Genomic DNA, 20,702 nt, shown 5'->3' with positions numbered 1-20,702 from the left:
ATGTGGATCAATGTCACACATTCACCCCAGTCCGAAGATTTATTTAAAAAGCAGTCAGACATGGTGGTCTGCTGAGCCCAGCAGGCCCCCATTCCTGGGAGTGCTAGCCATTCCTAATGGGGTCGCAAATAGCACCTGTCTCATGAATATTAATGAGGCAGGCAATTTGCAACTCCATTAGGAATCGCTAAGTGTCTGAGACACTGTTGTAAATTGCATTTTTCATGTCTCAAATTTCGTCGCAAAGCGACTTAATTTGCGTTTCGCAAAATGTAAGGGTCGTACATATGGCCCTGTTTTACTAGTAGCTTAAATCGGCCTTGTTCAGATAAATCGAATTAGAAAGATGATGGTAGGGTCTTTCCCTAGTCAGTACTCAGCCTGTGCTCTCAGCTTGTGGGTGTTACACTGGGGAAGGATGGGGTGAACTAATACTATACAAGGGACTCATGGGCATTAATCCATGATGTGCAAAGTGCTTTATCAGCCACAGAGGAGAGCACAGCGGTTTACATACAAGTTTCAATCTTTCTCCTGAAGCTGAGGTTTGTGCCAGACCTCTGATCCAGCATTGGCTCATTCTAAAGCTTATCACCAGCCCGAAGAGATTCTTCTAAATTTGCGAATAACCAAGAGGCCAGTTATGCTGTTTTGGGTGCATTGGCAGATAGGTGCTCCTACAGATAATATGGAGTAGAAGACCAAATACATTTATTGTACACCAAAGACCCATATTCAGAAGTTATTATTTTGACTAATAGGATACCATTGATGACTTTGCACAGCTGAGGATTTATGGCTTCTTTTGAAAACGTTTGCATCCGGACTGATTGGCAATTTGTTTTAATTTCAGGTACGTAATTATTTATATTTTAGTAGTAGCTCCACATTCAGGGTTTTATATTAATTCAGAATGTCTGTGGCGCGGTTCAGATGCCTTCTAACGTGGGTTTGTGGGAGGTGATGTTGAAGTAAGGAACAACCACACATCAGATTGTAACTTTGGCCAGTTTTTAATTGGCCTTTTTTCATAAAACAAAAGTACATTTCTTGATTAGGAAATCTAGAGCATGGTCTTGTCATCTTGTCACTCAATGGCCCCAGAAAGCAGATATAGCCACATTCAAATGAAAGAAAAGGAAGTTCTTTTAAGCTGGGGGAAGTTCAAGATACTCTTTGCCATTTCCCTCCCCAAGTTGTTGGTTAGATTACTTCTGTGGACATCATAAGTGCATACGGTTGGTCCCTTTCACCTAGTTGTACTCTCTCCTCCTTGCATCTTAAAACACCCATACCCCTCCACACATTTTGTGTTTAATCCTCTTATGACGGTCTCCCCCACAGTTGTCCAAGCACTTGCCTAAAAGCCTTGATATATCCTTTGCAACACGGCTTCAGGGCACTTGGCTCCTAGTGCGTCTAAGCAGCTGTCATTGGTGTTTTTCCCCAGCATGTGTTCCACAAATCCTTCCTGACTCGTGAAAGATCTGACCTGTCATTCTACATCTTCTGAACAGAAGTCCTGTCACTGTCTTATATGCAAGCAATGAATCTGCTTCCCTCATTGCAGCTAGGCAGGCATGTAATCCATGTCCCTCAGGGCTTACGTTGACAGTCTCCCTCCCTTTCTATGGTCAGTTTCACGCTCTTCCTTAATTTTTTTCTGTCGAACATCTGGGTATGTTAATCTGCCTTTTATCAAGGCAAGGAGTTTGCGTTCAGATCAGGATTTTTAACCTCAAGGACCATGTCCCGGTGAGTGCCTGACATGAAGAGAAGTGCCACAAATGTCAAGCATGAGATGAGTTAGGTGAGTCTCAGCACTCGCCTCACACGCCCATCACCGGGTTGTAACTACAAAGCAGCTTTGGGTGATCAGAACCGCTGTCCTTCGAATTACTGATGTGGTGCTTCATTGAGATGCTAGGATCCAGCATTTTAACTCTGACAGGGTGGGAATACTAACGTCTTCTTAATGAAGGGCTTGTGACGAGAACCCTAACGTTTTTCTAATGCAACATTTGAACAGGCAGTCATTACCACAGTTTTACTAAAGTTCCGAAGAGGCGGATTTGCAGCTGTGTAACTAGGATAGGGTACAAGGTTTTGAAGACGGATGTTAAACATGCATGGAGACAGTAATCACACACAGGCCAATGTTCATGGTTAATACATATCCAGTGGCAGGACCTTAATGCGTTTTGCTGGCTTGCTGCTGTACTGGACCATTCCTAATTGCTGTGCTATAATAAGGCACAAGCTGGTGTTCTACTGCAGATGGGACACTCCTTGACTATCTGCTGAATTTAATTCAAAATGCAAATCCTTTTGTTTGTTCCCACCCATTTCATTTAGACTGTGGTGCTCTGGGTATATTTTTCAAATTTCTACAATTGTATTCCAAAGAATACTTCCACCTTCACAATAACTTCATTAGAGTTTGAGAAAACCGACGTTGGAAGGAAGGGGTCTTCCACTTCCCCAAGAATACGAAAATGTGGTTTACAGATGAATTAGACTTGGGCAGGAATGGTGTGTTATTCGTTCTTTTGTCTCAAGAATTTCTGTCTGCGTTTATTTGCTTCACCCTCTTGCTCCTTAATGCTAGGATCATTTATTTTTAATTCATGCTTGGTGTAAAAGATTACTTTTCTGTGAATTTCATTCTGGGATCTGTGATTTTGTATTGAGTTTTTTGATGTATTTAATTTGGATACCTTACAAGAAACAGGAAAAGGTAGTGATCTTAACCATTCTAAACGAAGGGCCTAATTTGAAGTCTGATGTTATGTCTGCCACCCCAACGGTATTCAGTCCCTCCAATTTAGAGATGACTGCCATCTCCGCAGTCCTCTGTGTACCTTGAAAGGGGCCATTTATCCACCAAGTCCCCCCAAGCTGAAAAGGTTTGGTGAAGGCCTGCCGTCTGTTTTGGTGGCCGTTCACCAAACATTTAACTATTTTTTGTTGTTGTTTTTTTTCTCCAGAAATAAACACCCAAAGTGGGAGCTTGTTTTGAAAAAGCATAAAACAAATGACCTACCATATCCTCTGAATTTTTTCCAGATTTTGGGGCCATTATTTTGGTTTTGTGTTCTTCTAAAAGGACACGCGATATCATGCCCTTCTTCTGATGGCCCAGACTCTGTCTGGCCGTAGTAGTAAGCTTCCTGGTGATGGAAAGCTTACAGTCTGCCCATATCTAAATGAGGGGGGCAGACCAAGAGTTTGCTGGGTAGGGTACTCCATCACATTCACAACGGAGTACCCTCTCTGCCAAATCCTAAATCCGGAATTAAGGGCCAGATGCAAGAAATACTGGTCGCAATATACGGGTTGGGAATTTTGACCAGTATCTTTGGGAGCAATGTGGTGATTTGGTAATCGACTATGGTCTAAAGTCGGTTTGCAAATTAGTGATTCCTAGTTTTTCTCAGTCTGACCTACCTTATGAATATTAATGAGGAAGGTCACAAATTGTTACCTAATATGCATTGCAGACATCACAGGTGTGGTTGCCTGGTGAGGCTAGCAGATCATCATGGCTGATTTCAATTGCTTTTAAATACAGAAACTGGTTTTTTTTTTTAAATTATTTTATTTTTTATAAAGAATCCCATTTTCCTCAAAGGAAAATTAAAAAACATTAAAAAAAGCTTAAAGTGAAATATTGGTCAGAGTCCACTGCCTACTCTTAAAAAAATATATTTTTTTTAAAGTTTCAACATTCTGTATTTGAAAGAGATGGCCTTAATTTGCCCCTTCCAAATTTCGATTTGGGCTTTGGTTGCAAACCGAAATTATGATTCGGTAACATGTTGCTGAATCACAATTTGTGGTTTGTACATACAGAAAAGCCTTTTTGCCGTCTCAAATAGCCCATTTTGCGACTGAACAAAGGCTGCGTACCTCTGGCCCTAAATGTCAAAAATGTTTAGTTGGAAATATCGAAAAATAAAGGCTGAATATTGTCACGCATGAGATTTCGATTTATCTATTCAAAGGTCCATGAACTCTGTCTTTAATTCTGACAATGTAAGCCAATACCCAATCTTGTACATGACATGCTTTGTGAGTAGGATCATTAACCCCTTCGATGCTCATGACGGAACGGTTCCGTCATGAGCATCGGTTGAGCTGTGCTCATGACGGAACCGTTCCGTCATGAGCCCGCTGGCTCATTAGAACCTTCAGCACAGCGCGAGAATTCGCGCCTCGCTGAAGGTGTTAACTGATTGCGAAACCCTCTCACAGTCGAGGAAGCAGGGAAGGATTCTTACTATGATACAAACATTGCTTTTGTGTCTGGAAGAAATCCATCAAAATAGAAAAGTAAACTACAAATCTTACTTTTCTGAATCATTGAATGTGCGTGACTATCTTGCAGTGTGTGAGCTCCCATGGTGTAGTGGAAGATTTATAGCTGCAAACCGCCTTAAAGAATGACATAATGTGAAAATGTTAACATAGGTAATTCACAGCTCCAGCAAAATTCTTTTTTTGCAAGCTGTAGAAAAAAAACATTCTAAATAATGTATTCCTACAGCGATTACAACAGATGGTTTGAAACTTGAACATGTATGATATTGGAAGGGATAGGAATCAATCATGGAAGATTTCTGATCAGACACCAGTACTTTACTCAATTGAAGTTAAAGTATATTGCAGAAGCAAAATAGTGAGTACGTTGAAGGCAAAAAGAAAGTGGACGAAAGATCAAATATTTAGCACTCACATCAGACACACCTGAGATCCTCTGATTTAATGATTTGTTCATACTGACAAAGGACCCATGCATAGCACAAAAAGGCCATTCCATCCTGCCCTGATGAACCTTTGCTGACATACTGTGCGATTTTTGTTTTCCTCCAGTGGACTCCACACACTTTGGCTTCTGCAGGTGTTTTACATGTGCTCCGTGTTTTGCTGATTTTGCCCATCAGAGCACTAAAATCTGCTTGCCATGCGAAGCATCCAAATAGCTGGTCCACCCAAAGACAACGGTGGTTATTTTTTTTCACCAAGAAGTCGTCCTCTAAGAGAAACTCTGCTACCCCACCTCTAAGAGATGTTGCTAGAAACAGGATTTTGTCAATCCTAGTGATCTAGTTACCTGAATATTACAAGAACATTAACCGCGGGACTTTGAACTGTTCTCCCTTGCCAAACAAGTAGCCTTTTGTAAGTGTAGTGGGAGTTCCAACTCTCGTTAGTGAAATGTATTTTGGTATTTGGAAGTTTGGATTTTTGTGGAAACTTTTTTCTAGCCGTTTGTCCTCAGATTATGAAAGCTGCCTTATTTGAATCCAAGGAAATCTAAAAACTATAAAGGGCAAAGAAGTCATAGCATCGGGCAATATGTGTATCGTTCTGATTGGCATCTTTTCCCATTGACTGGGAAATGCAATGCACATCCAAGTAATAGCACCAAAGACCTAGAAAGGGTTTTACAGTTTCCAAAGCTGCTTGAGTCTCCTTCCCAATACAATAACATTTCTGATAGGATTTCATGTTATTTGTACTATACATCCTTGCAGTGTAAGGTCTGGAAATATATTTTGACCAAATAGGAGGCTCTGAGGTAAATTGACATTCTTGTTCTTTTGTATTTTGCCTAATCTTAAATACCCTGTTCTATTTGTAAATAAAAGACCTGTTTATTTAAAAAAAATACCTCTGTTTATGGACATTCTGTTTATTGTGTGCATTTCGCAGAGAAGTACCAAACTTTGTAGTACCTCCTAGAGTAAACCTTTGGATGCAAATAGTGAGTGCAAAAAGGGGGTACTTTGATTTATTGTATTTATCAAGGTATATTGGGGTCACTTGGCTGAGGTCTCTTTCAATTGATGAAGTCAAGAGAATGTGTAAGAGCAATGTAAATGTAAATGTGTTGTATTTGTATAGCGCGAACAGTCACCCGTAAGTATCCCGGCGCTTGTACTCCTACCACAAGGGAACCCCTCCTGGCTTTTCCTTGTGGGGTGTCCACTCCTGGGCATCCCATGGTGAAACCAGGCATCCCTTGTGCATCGGGGGCCATTGTGGAGACTAAGCAAGCTATTGCCCAGAGTTGCAGCGTGGGGCCCATGCTTAGATTCGGCACTGAGGCGAGAATATCTGGTCAGAGGAATTTAAGCCCGATCCCGCCGATGCGGGAATCGAACCCTGGTCCCTGGCCAGTGTTCTGCATCAAGGTCTGCCGCTCTAACCATTGAGCCACACAATGGGGGGCCTTATGTGTTAATCTGTATTGTAAACCAAAATGTGCAAATTGCACACCAATTTGTTTACAAGCTGGAATCCAATTTGCGATTCACCCTGCGTACATTGAGATCACACTTCAAATTGATCATTCACAGATTTTCAATTTGCAGTCTCTTGTCTTTAAAGGGACATTGGCCTGAATGGAGCAGCAGACCTCTGCCCTGGCATTTGTATTCCCACACGGGAAACATTTTTAAAATGTATTTTTTATTAAGCATGCCCGGCCCAGGTGCTACTTTATTAAACAAAAATACGAAGAGTTCCCTTTTGCGGAGACATCAGGAGAGCTTGCAGTGGTCCCCCCACACCACTTTCTGCTCCTCTTCAATCCCTGAGACCAGCTGACATGATTTCCAAAGGGGAAATATCTCATAGGGACAGCTTCTCCTATCAAAATCTTATACAACCCCAACATAAATGGTTTTATCTGATCAATGGTTTGCTACTAAAACGCATTCCTCAACCATTGATGTATGTCACTGTGCTTTGCAGCTAGGAGGGGGGTTACCCCTCTTACGCTCCCACTAATTGTGACATGGAATGAGTTGTAGAAACCCTTTTCTCACTAGCAGGAGTTTTCTTCATCACAAAAATATTGTTTTGTAGTCTGAAACCCTATGATTTTGCATATCGAAGGGTTCATGCCTGCAAAAGGGTTTTGTGTAGAGGGCCCTAAAATTTGTTATGGGTACGTGTTGAAGGAGAAGTTCATAGGTAAGCTGCTGGCCTCAGATGCTTATTGGCCAGATAGGGGCACTACAGGTGAGGAGCCTAGCGACTGTTTGGATTCCTACTACAACATTCCTCTAAAGACCCTGCTTGAAGTCCATTTACCAGTCGATTCAAGAGATGCTGGGTATCAAATGCCTTGAGCTGAAGACGTTTAGGGAGCAAATTGGACAAAAATGAGATTTGGTGGCTACATTATTGACTTTGAGATCTGGTTTTCACACCCACCTTTGCCACTTGATGTATTATAATTTAATTATGGGCAAATTGCATTATCTCCCCATTCCAAAAAAGATTAAATGTAACACTGTTGTAAATATGAGAAATGCAAATTCTTGTGAATGCAAAGATGTGTAAATCCCCATTTTATGTACTGTGTTATACTGACTCCCAGCCCTGTTACTCTAATCCAATCCCTGAATTGATGTGCACCACTCAAATGCATACTTATACAAGATGCTGGCAGAAGTTCAGTGTATAGCAACAGGATGAAAGAAAGGCACTAAGGAGAACAAGAGGGAGAAGAGAAGGCAATGCTCTTGCTACTGGAGAATGAGAGGCTGAATAATGCTTCTAGTTTGAAGGAGTGGTCACTGAGGATGTCTTCAGCACCCATTGCGGCCCCCAAGCCCTGCCAAATCTGATCCCTAAAAGTCTGGCGCAAAACAACACAACTGATGCTGATGTAATTGTGAACTAGCGTAGAAAAGTCCTACATTTGGCATAAAGAGGTGGGCTTTAGTGAGTCTTCTCTGTGAGAAGGGGGCCATCCTCAATTCGAGGGATAGTATCTTAGTGAAGTATGACTGCCTGAATGATAATGATGATGTGAGGTGGTTTGTGATAGCCACATGAAGGAAGATGTCCATGGGTGCCTGGGGGGATTCTGATGGGTGCTTGGTATAGCCTACATTTCTCTTATTGAATTGTCCTATGAACTGTGAAAGGATCTAGCCAATTTTCAAATTGCAGATCCGATGAAGCAAGCAGATGCATTTTGAATCGGAGAGGAGTCCACATTTGAACAGTTGAGGGTCCAATACTACTAAAGCCTCTAAAGGTCTAACCATACAGTTACCCCAGACAGTTCTAAGTTTATTGATTTACTGGAACCGATGTGAGGGTGTGATTCAAAAATATGATCAGTTGCCTTCCATGCTGCTTCCCGGATAGTAGTTTGGTTAAATGTCGTAAACCTACCTTGGTGTAGGTCTTTTCAAGTAATGAAATCAATCGTTTAAGTGAGGCTACTCACCCGTAGGGGGTGCTAGGGGTGGGGTGTTGCAGGTTCCAGTCCATCAAGGAGGGGGTCTCGAAAAGCCAGGGCTTGGAGGTCTCTTTCGAAGATGGGAAGTGATGTCTGTCTGAGGTGGAGCGGAAGGGCGTTCTAGGCCTTGGCCGTGAGGAAGGAGAAGAAGCGGCCTCCCGATCTGGTTTTTCTGGTGCGTGGGACCACAGCGTAGGAGAGCTGGGCTGATCGTAGGGTCCTTTGGGTTGTGTGGAATTTGTCTACTGTTCAGGTATGCTGGTCCGGTGTCGTGGAGGGCCTTGTGAGTGTGGGTGAGCAGCTTGTAGGTGACTCTAGCTTCGATGGGGAGCCAGTGGAGTGTGTGCAGGTGCTCTGAGATGTGGCAGTGTTTTGGCAGGTTGAGGACCAGTCTTGCGGCAGTGTTTTGGATTTCTGTAGCTTATGGGTGAGGTTTTTGTTTATTGCGGCGTAGATTGGGTTGTCGTAGTAGAGGCTGCTTGTGATGAGGGCATGAATGACTGTCTTTCGGTGCTCGAAGAGGATCAATTTGAAGGTCTTATGCATTAGGTGGAGGGTGTGGAGTCCAGGATAATTCCCGGGTTGCGTGCGTGGTCTGTGGGGGTGGACGAGTTTCCAAGAGCAGGGGGCCACCAGATGTCGCTCCAGGCATCTGGATTTGGGCCCATGATGAGTAGGTCTTGTTGGTGTTAAGTTGTAGGCAGCTGTTTTTCATCCATTTGGTGACGGCTTTCATGCCTTCTAGAAAGTTGTGTCTGCTGGTGTTGGGTTTGTTGGATAGTAAGAGGATGGGTTGGGTGTCGATTGCGTATGACACAATGCCAAGCTTCCTCCTTACCAGCAGAGCAAATTCTTGTATCATTCTGCATGGACTCCTGTCTCGAGATTCCAGACTTTAGAGTTCCACTTTTTGGTGGCATCAGCGACACAAACCCATTTTCCATACATCCTCTTCGGTATCAGCAAAGTAACTTTGAGCCTGCCGTTCCACAAGCTGTTTTCGGTCTGCATATTATGGTCACCAGATAATTTCATGTCACAGAGGATGCAATGCTTCAGTCCTTTACAAACCATTGTTTTCAGCCATACGAGTTCAATTGGATTCACTGAAATGCACCGGGACTACAACTCAAGAATACATTAATATGTCAAATGAAAACCAAGCACTGGAGCATAGCATGTAAAGGTGTACAGCCAGTTCATGACTAAACTGGATCAAGAGGGGATGGGCAGTTTCTGATATGGCATGACCAGCAGCTGAAAATGTAGTTTCTACTTGAATCAGGAAGGTGCATTGTGAGAAATATCTTGGAGATTTGTGTGTTGTCTTCCTGCCCTGATGTACCAGAGGAGGAGTTGACTAATACAATGAAACTTGATCTGGTCTAGTGTGTCATTAAGAGATTAAATCAAACAATACCAGCCAAAGGGGCGTGGCTTAGCGGGCGTTGATGGCGGACGCGGCTTTCTAGAGCTCCCGCCGGCCCGACGATTATCCTGGCCCCGGACCCAAACAGTGCACTGCCTGTGGGGCAATTGTGGCGGACAGTGCTGGGGGCCATCCGACGCTGGGAGCGACGCTCCGGGACCGTCCAGGGCAGCGGAACCGGCCGAAGCAGCGAGCGGCCTAGTCCCGAACGACAAAGGCCTCGATTTTGGCGCACCCGGACCGGAGGGCTCGCCCAGGGGCCTGCGGCGTCATCCTTCTGCCCAAGTCTGGGACTGCCTGGTATCAGCGACACACCGAGGAGACCCCTGCCTAACACCACAGTGACGGCGGCAGAGATTGGTGCCCGGAGGCCGTCGAGGAGGAGCAGCGGCCTACCTGGCCTTGGAGAAGCCGGGGCCTCGAGTTTGGTGGTCCCCGCCCGGCGACACCAGCATCTGTCCTCGGGACAGGAGTGCAGGCGCAGCGAGGCCCGAGGAGCTGTGGGGTCAGTCGTGCGCCTGGACCGGACTGCTGGATTCCCCATAGCTGTGCTCGCCGGGGCAGTGGACTGAGGGCCTGTAGGACGGACCAGAGTGGTTCGTGTCCGTGCCGGGACAAACGTGCCTGCGGACCCGGTGTGGACCTGGCACTGACCCTGCGGAGGTGATCGACGAACCGTGAGTGTCTCCCCCCCTGGTGACCCCCCCTCCATCGCACTGCAGTGATTGCTAGAGGGGCGGAAGGGACCGGTGGGACCGGCTTGGACTCGACTTGGGGCCCTAAGCAGGCTGCCGGACTTGACTGCGGGCCTAGGATCACGAGGTGCACAAGTGCAAGCTGTGGCAGCGACCCCATAGGGAGAGGTGCCCCTGGTGGCTCTCATTCACGCTGGGGCTTGGCCTGCAGGTGTCCGCGGAGACTCGTTGTGAGGCCCTTTCCCCCCACCCGGAATAGACGGCGGTGGTGTGTATGAGGCGTGTATCGACTGTAGGGGTGTCTGGAAAGTGAACCACCCTTGGCAGCTGTTGGAGGTGTGGATTGCCCCGCCAAAAGGATCCGCTAACGCTTTAAGGGCGGTGATACCGGAGTAAGACTTGGCCATGACCAGAGGGGGGGGTGGGCCCGATAAGCAGGGGCCCATCGACAAGTTCACGGAACCGAATGGCGGCCCCGGAGCACAGGGCGGCCAGGGGTCGGGGCCGGATAACGCGGCGCTAATGGCGGCGATAACCCAATCCAGGGACATGCTGGACGCCAAGATTGGGGCTGTTGGGGCGGATGTGACCCTCCTGAGACAGGACCTATGCAACGCGGTGGCGCGAATTACAGGGGCCGAGTCCAGCATCTCAGTGGTGGAAGATGATGTCGGGACCCTGAAGAAGAAAATGGCGGCGATGGAGAATATTCAAAAGGGTCTGGCGCTTCGTGTGGAGGATGCCGAAGGACGGGCGTGCAGGAACAACCTTCGCTTTGTAGGTTTTCCGGAGGGCTGTGAAAAGGGCAGCATGGAACGCTTCCTTTCCCAATGGCTGGAGAGCTGGCTCCCCCCGGATACCTTGTCCCGCTGCTTTGTGATTGAGCGCGCTCACCGGGCCCTGACGCAGAAGCCGCCTGCGGGAGAACGGCCCAGGCCGGTGATCGCCAGAATCCTGAACTTCCATGACAGAGACACTATACTGCGGGAGGCGAGGGCCAAGGATTCCCTTTTATTTGAAAATCACAAGATCATGATCTTCCCCGACTACACCAAGATAGTACAACAACAGAGGCACTCCTTCCTTGCCGCCAAGGCGAAACTTCGGGGCCTGAAGATTCAGTATTCCTTGCTCTATCCGTCCCGCCTACGAGTAGTCTTTCAATCCCGGACTCACTTTTTCGATACGCCAGAGGACGTCTTCAGGTGGACGGATGAAACGGTGAGAGTCAGGCCCCATGCTCAACCGGGCCTTGATCCGGGACACACGAGTGATTCATCGCAAAACCGGAGTGATCAGAACCCCCGAAGCAAAAGGAATAGGAAAGTCCAGATCTCGGAAGCGCACTGCCTCTAGCACTGAGTCTCGGACTGCTGCGCCCACTGATTCGGACCACTCGGGTGGAGGTAGCTGAGGGGCGATGGGTGGTCCTGCCCGCCTACGGATACCAGCTGCCCCAGCTGAGGGGAGTGGTCCACCTGTGCTTTGCTCTGCGGACGACTGAACGCTGAGTAGACTGTCACGCTTGGTTGGTTCTTCCAACAATTGCTGGGACTATGAGAAGGGTTCGGGGTGCTCCGATACAGGGGCTACCTGCCTCCTACATGAGTGGGAGATGTTAGGGGGAAGGGGGGAATTCTTAGCTTAGTGGGTGTTTGGGATCCATTGGTATGGTTGGCCTTGGGCGCTCTGTTTTGGGCCCGAGGCTGCCCATGCCGCAACAGATACTTCAGTGTTCTATGAGGTATTGGGGGGGGGTAGGCAGTTGGGGGACTTGTTTGGGGATCAGGTTGGGACAGGGGCTGGGGATGGCGGGGAGGTTGGGGTGGCTTAGTGGGGTGGGTGGTGGGGGTGGGGGAGGAGGGCAGTGGGGGGGGGTAGATAAGTTCGAAACAGTGTCTGCGCTACTTTGGCAATTGTATTGTATGTGTGTGTGGCTCCGAGAGCCCAGGCTTCTGCATTTTCTCCCCATTGACAATGGTTGACGCCCAGAGGTCAGGCCTCCCACAGGCGATGTTACGAGTAGTGAGTTGGAATGTCCGGGGGATGCTAGATAAAATAAAGCGAGGGGCGGTGCTGCGGCTGGGGAAAAGGGAAGGGGCTGACGTTCTCCTCCTACAGGAGACGCACCTCCAGGGCACCAAGACTCTCAGTTTGCAGAGATATGGCTATCAACAAGTGTTTCATGCGGGCTTTGCGAGGGGGTCCCGGGGGTGGCGGTCCTGATACACCGCAGGCTCTCTTATGTACATGAGACGCAATGGATCGATGCCCATGGTAGATATGTGTTTGTTAAAGGTATGGTTGGGGATGAGCCGATGGTCTTTGGCAGTGTGTATGCTCCGCCCCCGTTGCAAGATGCGCTTATTGAAAAGTTGTTTGAGGTGTGGGCCGATATCCCGGATGTGTTGACGATTGTGGGGGGAGACTGGAATGACGTGATGGATGGACGGATGGACCGCTATAGGCCCGGTAGGGAACTCCAGGCTGCAGCACCGACGAAACTTAATGACCTAGCGTAGGGCATGGGTTGGATTGACTCCTGGCGATACCAGCACACTCTGAGTCGTGAATATTCATATGTGTCGGCAGTACACAAGTCCTTCTCCAGATTAGATTACTTGTTCGTGCCGCTCCCCTGGCTAGCAAGGGTCGCTTCCACAGCTGTGCTTCCTCGTGGGATCTCGGACCACTCCCCCGTGTCCCTGGATCTTCTGTTGGACAAGAGGCGACAGTCCTTCCGATGGCGCCAGTCTGCGTGGCACCTGCAACAGGATAGCTATCGCTCACACCTACGTGAAGCCATTTCTAATTATTGGGCGGAGAACGACGGGCCGGAGGTGGACGCCGCCACCCAGTGGGAGGCACTGAAGCCAGTGCTCCGGGGGTGGACATCGCTTGGTGTGCAGGGGCCCGCAGGACCCGTCAGAGAGAGGTGGAGGAGGAAGCGGGCGGGTTCGAGACCTGGAGAGAGAATGCACTATGGGCGACACAGATGAGGCTGTGGGGCAGCTCCTGATGGCGCAGCAATCATACTCATCCCTGTTACTCAATGAGGCGCGCCAGCTCTGGCTGGCCACACAGAGCAGAATTTATCAATGGGGGGATTAGTCCAGCACCATGCTCTACAGACTCTGCCAACACACCTTCCGGGCTCAGACCCTGCCGGGAATTCGGGATGAGCGGGGGGACCACAGTATTATGCGGATCTGTATGCCCCCCGGGAGGCCCTCCCTGCGGAGGACGTTGATAAATTCTTGGCGGATCTCCCGCCGCGTGCGCTCTCAGATGAGGGCCGGGATCAGCTGGAACTCCCCCTGTCCCTGGAGGAACTAGGCACGGCACTTGGGGAATTGAATTCTGGTAAGGCCCCGGGACCTAATGGGTTCCCGTGTGAATTCATGAAAACCTTTCACCTCCAACTGGAGGGGCGCTATAGGTTGGCACTAGAGGCAGCCAGGGAGTGTGGCCCCTCCCAGCGGATTGGAGACATGCCGAAATTGTTGTTTTCTGTAAGTCCGGGAGGCCCCCTGAACATCACTCCTCGTACAGGCCGATTTCCCTTTTAAACTTTGAGGCGAAGATATTGGCCAAGGCCCTGGCCAACCGCCTCCTCCCGTATATCACCGATCTGGTGCACCCTGATCAGGCGGGGTTCATGCCCCATAGGGCAACCAGACACAACATTCGCCGCGCGCCAAAGACCTGCCCGTCTGCGCCCGTCCGCGCTAGACCGGGCCAGGGCCCATGGCAGTTTCTGCTATTCCACCGCATGCTGACGGCACGGTAAAATTATCATACTCTCCTACCATATTGCACTACCTAAATAGGCATCCATCCTCAGGCGTTACATGTACCGCCCAACTAGAGGTGGAAGGACCTTTTTCCTGCCGTCTATGTCATACTCAATTCTCAACCACTTGTCCTATGATCCACCGTACACGCTGCCCCAAGCCATTGTTATCCACGCCATTTCAAGTCACAGATACCCCCCCAGTAGGAAGAAGGTACATCCTTTGCAACATCAGATCCCTCTCCAAACATACAGCAGAGGTTTGGGATATGATTACCTCCAAACAACCTGATGTGTGTTATCTCACTGAAACATGGCTTAAACCACATTGCAGCCCAGCCATAACTCTCGCTATCCCTTGTAACTATAAAATATTGAGACTAGATCGCCCTCTGAAAACGGGCGGCGGGATTGCCGTGGTCTATAAAGATGACCTAAGAGTTACAGTTCTAGAGGAACTTAGCTCCCCTGATATTGAAATCCTGATTTTTAAAATACAGTCTTCCATTAAAGAGAATTATAGAGGTGCTTTAGTCTATAGACCGCCTGGTCCGTGCAAGAATTTCGCTATTCATTTAGTTGAATTACTTGCCCCACATATCAAGAATGATGGTGAGTTCACATTAGTTGGGGACTTTAATGTCCATAGTGAGAGACCGGACTGTAATGAAGCACAAGCACTGATAACTGATCTATCATCACTAGGCCTGACATTGAAAAGTAAGGGACCAACCCATCAGGCTGGGCATACCTTAGATCTCATTTTTTCTAATGTGCAGACCATATCATGCCCCCTTGCTACTCAAGTGAATTGGACTGACCACTTTGTGGTAGAATTTAATATTCCGTCGCAAGTATCCAAAATCACTTGTTCCAGATCCTTGCCTTGTGTTCGCAGACAATGGCACAAAGTCACTAACTCCAATTTTGGAGAAAATTTTAATCCCCCTGTGTTTCGGCCCCCGGATAATATCGAATCTGCCCTTAAAAAATTCGAGGACGAAACCAGGAAAGCGATAGATAGAATCGCCCCACTAAAATCTTTCAAACCTAAATCAGTCAGGAAACAAGAGGTGTGGTTCTCTGACCACCTAAGGACTCTCAAACAAGGAGCAAGGAAACTAGAAAAAAGATGGAGAACATCTCACCTCCTTGAGGATAAGAATAAATACTGGAGGGCTCTCTCCTCCTATCATAAAGCTATACGCAGTGCCCGGAAAGCGCATATTACCACCCAAATACAAGAGGCAGGAAACTCCCCCCGAGTTCTTTTCCAAATTATACAAACTTTTGCCAAACCCGCAGCGTGCGAAGCCCCGGATATGTCTTCTCAAAAGCTATGCGATGAAATCTCCTGCTTCTTCATCAATAAAATTGAGAAGATTTATGATAAAATACTATCTACAAATCAGAACTCATTGCCTGACATAACATCTCAATCTGATCCCCCTGACCCCATATCTGATTCACAGTCGCTGGACTGCTTTCCCCATATCTTACTTCAAGATACACTGATCCTTATAAATCAGATCAAAAGTGGGAGCCCAGAGGATATTATCCCTGCTAGACTAATGCCCTCTCTAGCTGCACATCTAAGTCCAATGATAATGGAATTAGTAAACCTTTCTCTCACCTCAGGTATTGTCCCCAAGGAATGGAAAAGAGCACTTGTCAGACCTATTAGGAAAAACACCGCCTTATTATGGTCTGACCTGACAAATTTAAGACCTATCTCTTTGTTACCTTTCCTTGGAAAAATAATAGAAAAACATGTCAATCGCCATCTTTCCGCACATGTTGAACGAGTGCAGGCCCTGGACGAATCCCAGTCAGGATTCCGCCCGAAATACAGCACTGAATCCACGCTACTGTCTGTTACAGACGATCTCCATGTCTACCAAGATAAGGGCCTCTCTGTCATCATGGTTTTGTTAGATCTGTCGGCAGCGTTCGACACCGTGTCCCACCCAATTCTGATTCAAAGGTTGTCGAACGCTGGCCTTAAAACCAAAGCCCTGGAATGGCTACAGAGTTTCCTGGCCGATCGCACCCAGAGAGTCACCATGGGTGCATACCGCTCAGTGGAAAATGAGATTTCTAAGGGGGTGCCACAGGGCTCCTGTCTGAGCCCTACGCTTTTTAATATCTATTTGGCACCCCTGGCAGGAGTATTGCGTAGACACGGCTTTGTCCCCGTGTCTTACGCAGATGACACTCAGCTCCTGTTCCCTTTTAAAACTCTCTCTACTGAGGTCAGGAACTCCTTCTCATCTGGCATGAGAGAAGTGGCCAGATGGATGGCGACCAACTATCTCCAGTGCAACGTCAGCAAGACGGAGATCATGCTGTTTGGGGAGGCTAAGATACTGTGGACCCCAGAATGGTGGCCATCAGAGCTGGGAGCAGTCCCTGAACCAAAACAGGTCGTGAAGAACCTGGGAGTTCGGTTCGATCACGACCTGTCATTAAAGCAACACTCCACCTACATCTCAGGGATATGTTTCCACACCATAGGCTTGTTACGCAAAATCTTTCCACTCCTACCGAATTCAGTAAGAAAAACCCTTGTGCAGGCACTGATTCTGAGTCGGATCGATTATTGCAACGGCCTATTACTTTCGGCCAATGAAGGAGTTTTGGATAAGCTTCAGGTCATCCAGAACACGGCAGCCCGCCTGGTTCTGAATGCTCCCCCTAGAACGGCCTCCAAACCCCTTCTTGACCAATTACACTGGCTCCCAGTCAGACAAAGGGCAAAGTTCAAGATATGTTGCTTGATTCACAAGTGTCTGAATGGACAAGGACCTGTCTATCTCGAGCGGAAATTTGTTCCCTATGTCCCTACGAGATCACTTAGATCAAGTAACAGTCTTCTTCTGGTGGTCCCCCATATTAAAAAAGTCAGACACGGAGGCAGAGCACTGTCTACTATGGGCCCCAAGTTGTGGAACAGACTCCCTCTGGCTCTGAGACAAATCAAAGAGCACCTAAAATTCCGAAAATCTCTAAAGACCTTTCTGTTCTAAATGAAATTTAAATACTCCTCCCAACTGCATGTCTTTGATTACCGGTCAAAAGCGCAGAGATACTCCTGCCGGAGTGATTCAAGCGCTATATAAACTCATAAATAAATAAAATAAAAAAAAAAGGTGGTGGTGGAGACGGCCCGTGCCGCTGGGATCCCAACGGCGCTCCTTTTAGCCGACATTGATAGGGCATTCGATTCTCTCAGCTGGGTGTACCTTCGGGCGCTTCTGTCCCGCCTCAATATTGGGCCTGTTTTCCTCTCATATTTGAGCCTGCTCTATACGGACCTGACAGCGTCGGTGAGAGTGGCGGGGGCGGCGTCAAAACCCTTTCCCATCGGGCGGGGCACCAGGCAGGGTTGCCCTTTCTCACCCTATTTATTCGCATTGGCCATGGAACCCCTGGCGGCGTGGGTGCGGATGGACGCGCAGCTATGGGGGCTAGAGTGGGAGATGGGCCCGTCCGATCGCATTGCATTGTATGCCGATGACGTCCTCTTCTTCCTTACGGCCCTCAATAGGTCCGGGCCCAGAGTCCTGGAGATAATGCGACTCTTCGGGGAAGTTTCGGGCTTGCATCTAAACGTGCAAAAGTCTAAGCTGTGGGTGCTGGGAGATAGTGAGGGACTGGGTGCATGGGCGTCGATGCTGCAGACGGCGGCAGGTGGACTCAAATACCTGGGCGTCTTTATTACGGACGCTCCGAATGTGGCATGGGAGCGCAATGTGGTGCCCGTTTGGGATAGAGTACTATCGGACATGAGAATTTGGTCCAGAATGCCACTGAACATCTATGGCCGATCGGCGATCTTTAAAATGGTGGCCCTCCCGCGCCTCCTATACCAAATGCAAAACCACCCATGCCCTATAGCACCGCAGTGTTTTCGTCAAGTGAACGCTGCGCTGAGTCAGTTCCTCTGGGCCGGGGGAGTGGCGAGAGTGGCTCTCCGCACTTGCTTCCTGTCTACATACTGCGGGGCCTGGCCACCTCAGACACTTTATCATACTATCAGGCGGCACACCTATTGGTGCTTAATGACTGGTGGTAAGGGGATCTGAGTGACCCGACCTACGCCCTAGAACAGTACTTGATGGATCCGGACACGGTACACACCATTCTGTACTCGGCGACTATCAGGAAGAGGCTCCCCATAGTCACCCAGGTGGTCTTCCGAGTGTGGCATGCAGCTCTGCGCCGCATGGGGTGGTGAAACAAGTTGACGAGGGAGACCCCGCTGTGGCAGAACGGACGACTGCCGGCCCTGGCATCCCTATGGGGATTCAGGGGCTGGGACGCTATTGGCATCTCTACGCTCGGCCACGTCATGAGGGGCACCACCCTTAAGTCTTTCCAGACCTTGAGTGAGGAATATGCCATGCCCAAGACCCAATTCTATAAATACCTGCAACTGCGACATGCATTATCCCCCTCTCTGGTGAGCTTAGAGTCCCTGCCCGAGTTCAGCCCCCTGGAGGCTAAGGTGTTTATGGGGGAATTGGAGGAAAAGAAAATTTCTAATATATATCAGACCCTGGTCACACACTGCTCCTCCTCCCTGGATAGACTACGCTCCGCGTGGAAGGGAGATGTGGGAGCTCTCGGAGAGGAAGACTGGAGGGAGGCCCTGGAGGCCCCGAGGGGGGCGGCCATTGCGATGCGTCTACGCTTTATTCAATTTAAATACTTACATAGGGCCTATTTTACCAGAGAACGACTGTGGAATGCAGGTTTGATTGCCTCCCCTGAGTGCTTGAGGTGCGGACGGGAGGTTGGGACGTTTGTCCACACCGTGTGGTCGTGTGCAAACCTGGCGAGATACTGGATGGGTGTCTGGGACTGCTTGGCTGAGGTCTTGGGCTGGGACCTTCCCCGATCACCGCAGCTCGGCCTACTGCATGTCATGGAGCAGGTGGGGGGCAACATATACAAACGTCACCTACTGGTTTTGGGCCTCACTGTGGCTAAGCGAGATATAGCCAGGGCCTGGAAGGACCCCAGGGCCCCCTTACTGGAAGTTTGGAGACGGGGTTGGACTTTTGCATGGGGCTGGAGCGTCCTGTCTTTGAGGCCAGGGGAAGCCCTCGGAAACATTTTAAGATATGGAAAAGATGGGCGGACTACAGAGGACTGTGGCTGGGGCCACCGATGCCCCAGGACGCTGGAGAGGATCTTTAATTATTGTACCCTGGGCGGCAGGGAGCACACACTCTTTGTATTTGCTTTCTTTATGCCTTGAGACTAGCAGACACTGTGTAGGGAAATGGGTGGGACCTGGGGGGTGGTAGGGATTTGAGGGGGCGGGTGTATAATCTATTATTGCTTGTACTGACTGCATATCCTCTTTCATGCCTGAGCTCATTAGTCCTGCGTTGTAATGCGGGACGGTGTCCCCCTTTGTGTTTTGTCGGTACTTCAATAAAATTTTGTTCTGAAAAAAAAACAATACCAGCCAAACGCATCAAGCTAAGAGAGGAAGGAATAGCTTGTCCCTTAAAATTCACCACTGAAGTAAGAAAGCTATCCCTACACTCTGCGCTAAGAATCCTTTATAGACAACCTATTAGTCAAGATAATTGATGCCAGGAACAGAAGTCTCCTAGGGACAAACCCACCAGCCAAAGAAAGACTGCCATTGCAAATCCTCCAACAGTGACTGTGCCCTTGGGAATCGGTGCCCCCCAGAAAAGCAGGTAGAAGCTGGTTGAGCATGTACTAAAGAACCTTGGCAGTATGGACCAGTGAAAAGAAGAAACTAGGTGTGCGCCAGCCATGGAAAGGAAAAAGAAAATAAACAAGGAGGGCCCCAAACTACTTGAGTGATCTCAAAAAGACAGAGCTTCACTGTGACTCAACTTCACCAAAACATTAATTGATCTAGACCACTCACTCCAGAAAGTAGAGACCAGGATAGACCATATTGAGACAACCATGGGAGAAAAAGCCCACAAAAGAGATGAAGTAAAGTTAGAGATACAGCTCTGGAAAATTGCTAGATTTAGGAAAACAGATCCAGGCGCTACAACATCCAAATTCGAGGTATTTACATCAAGATACCCAGCGCTGAACTAGAAAACAATGTGCAAACACAATTTTGAGATTTGCTCCAACCACCTGATGGTAAGAAATCCTACTAGGCCAAACCCATAGAGTGTACACAGCCATTCAACAAAGAAACTACTCCCAGATGTACCAACCAGAGTACAGTTATTCCAACAAAAAGAAGAGATCATCAATGCTACACACCAAAAATGAAAACAGCACTGTCACCGGTGACATAATCTCTGTTCCAAGACGTTTCCTTCACTACCTTGGTAAAAGATGGGGAATTCAGAGTCATCAGTGTACACTTCCACCAAGAGAAGATATGTACAGGTGGGGTTTCCTATTCTACTTGCTCTTCACCCTGAACAATAGGGAACAAACAGTCAAACCCAGAAGCATTTGGAACATCCACGACCAAAGGATGACCATCAAGCAAACTGAGGAAAAAAGCTA

This window comes from Lissotriton vulgaris, chromosome 8 (assembly GCF_964263255.1).
Source record: "Lissotriton vulgaris chromosome 8, aLisVul1.2, whole genome shotgun sequence".
Lineage (NCBI taxonomy): Eukaryota > Metazoa > Chordata > Amphibia > Caudata > Salamandridae > Lissotriton > Lissotriton vulgaris.
This window is presented reverse-complemented; position numbering follows the sequence as displayed.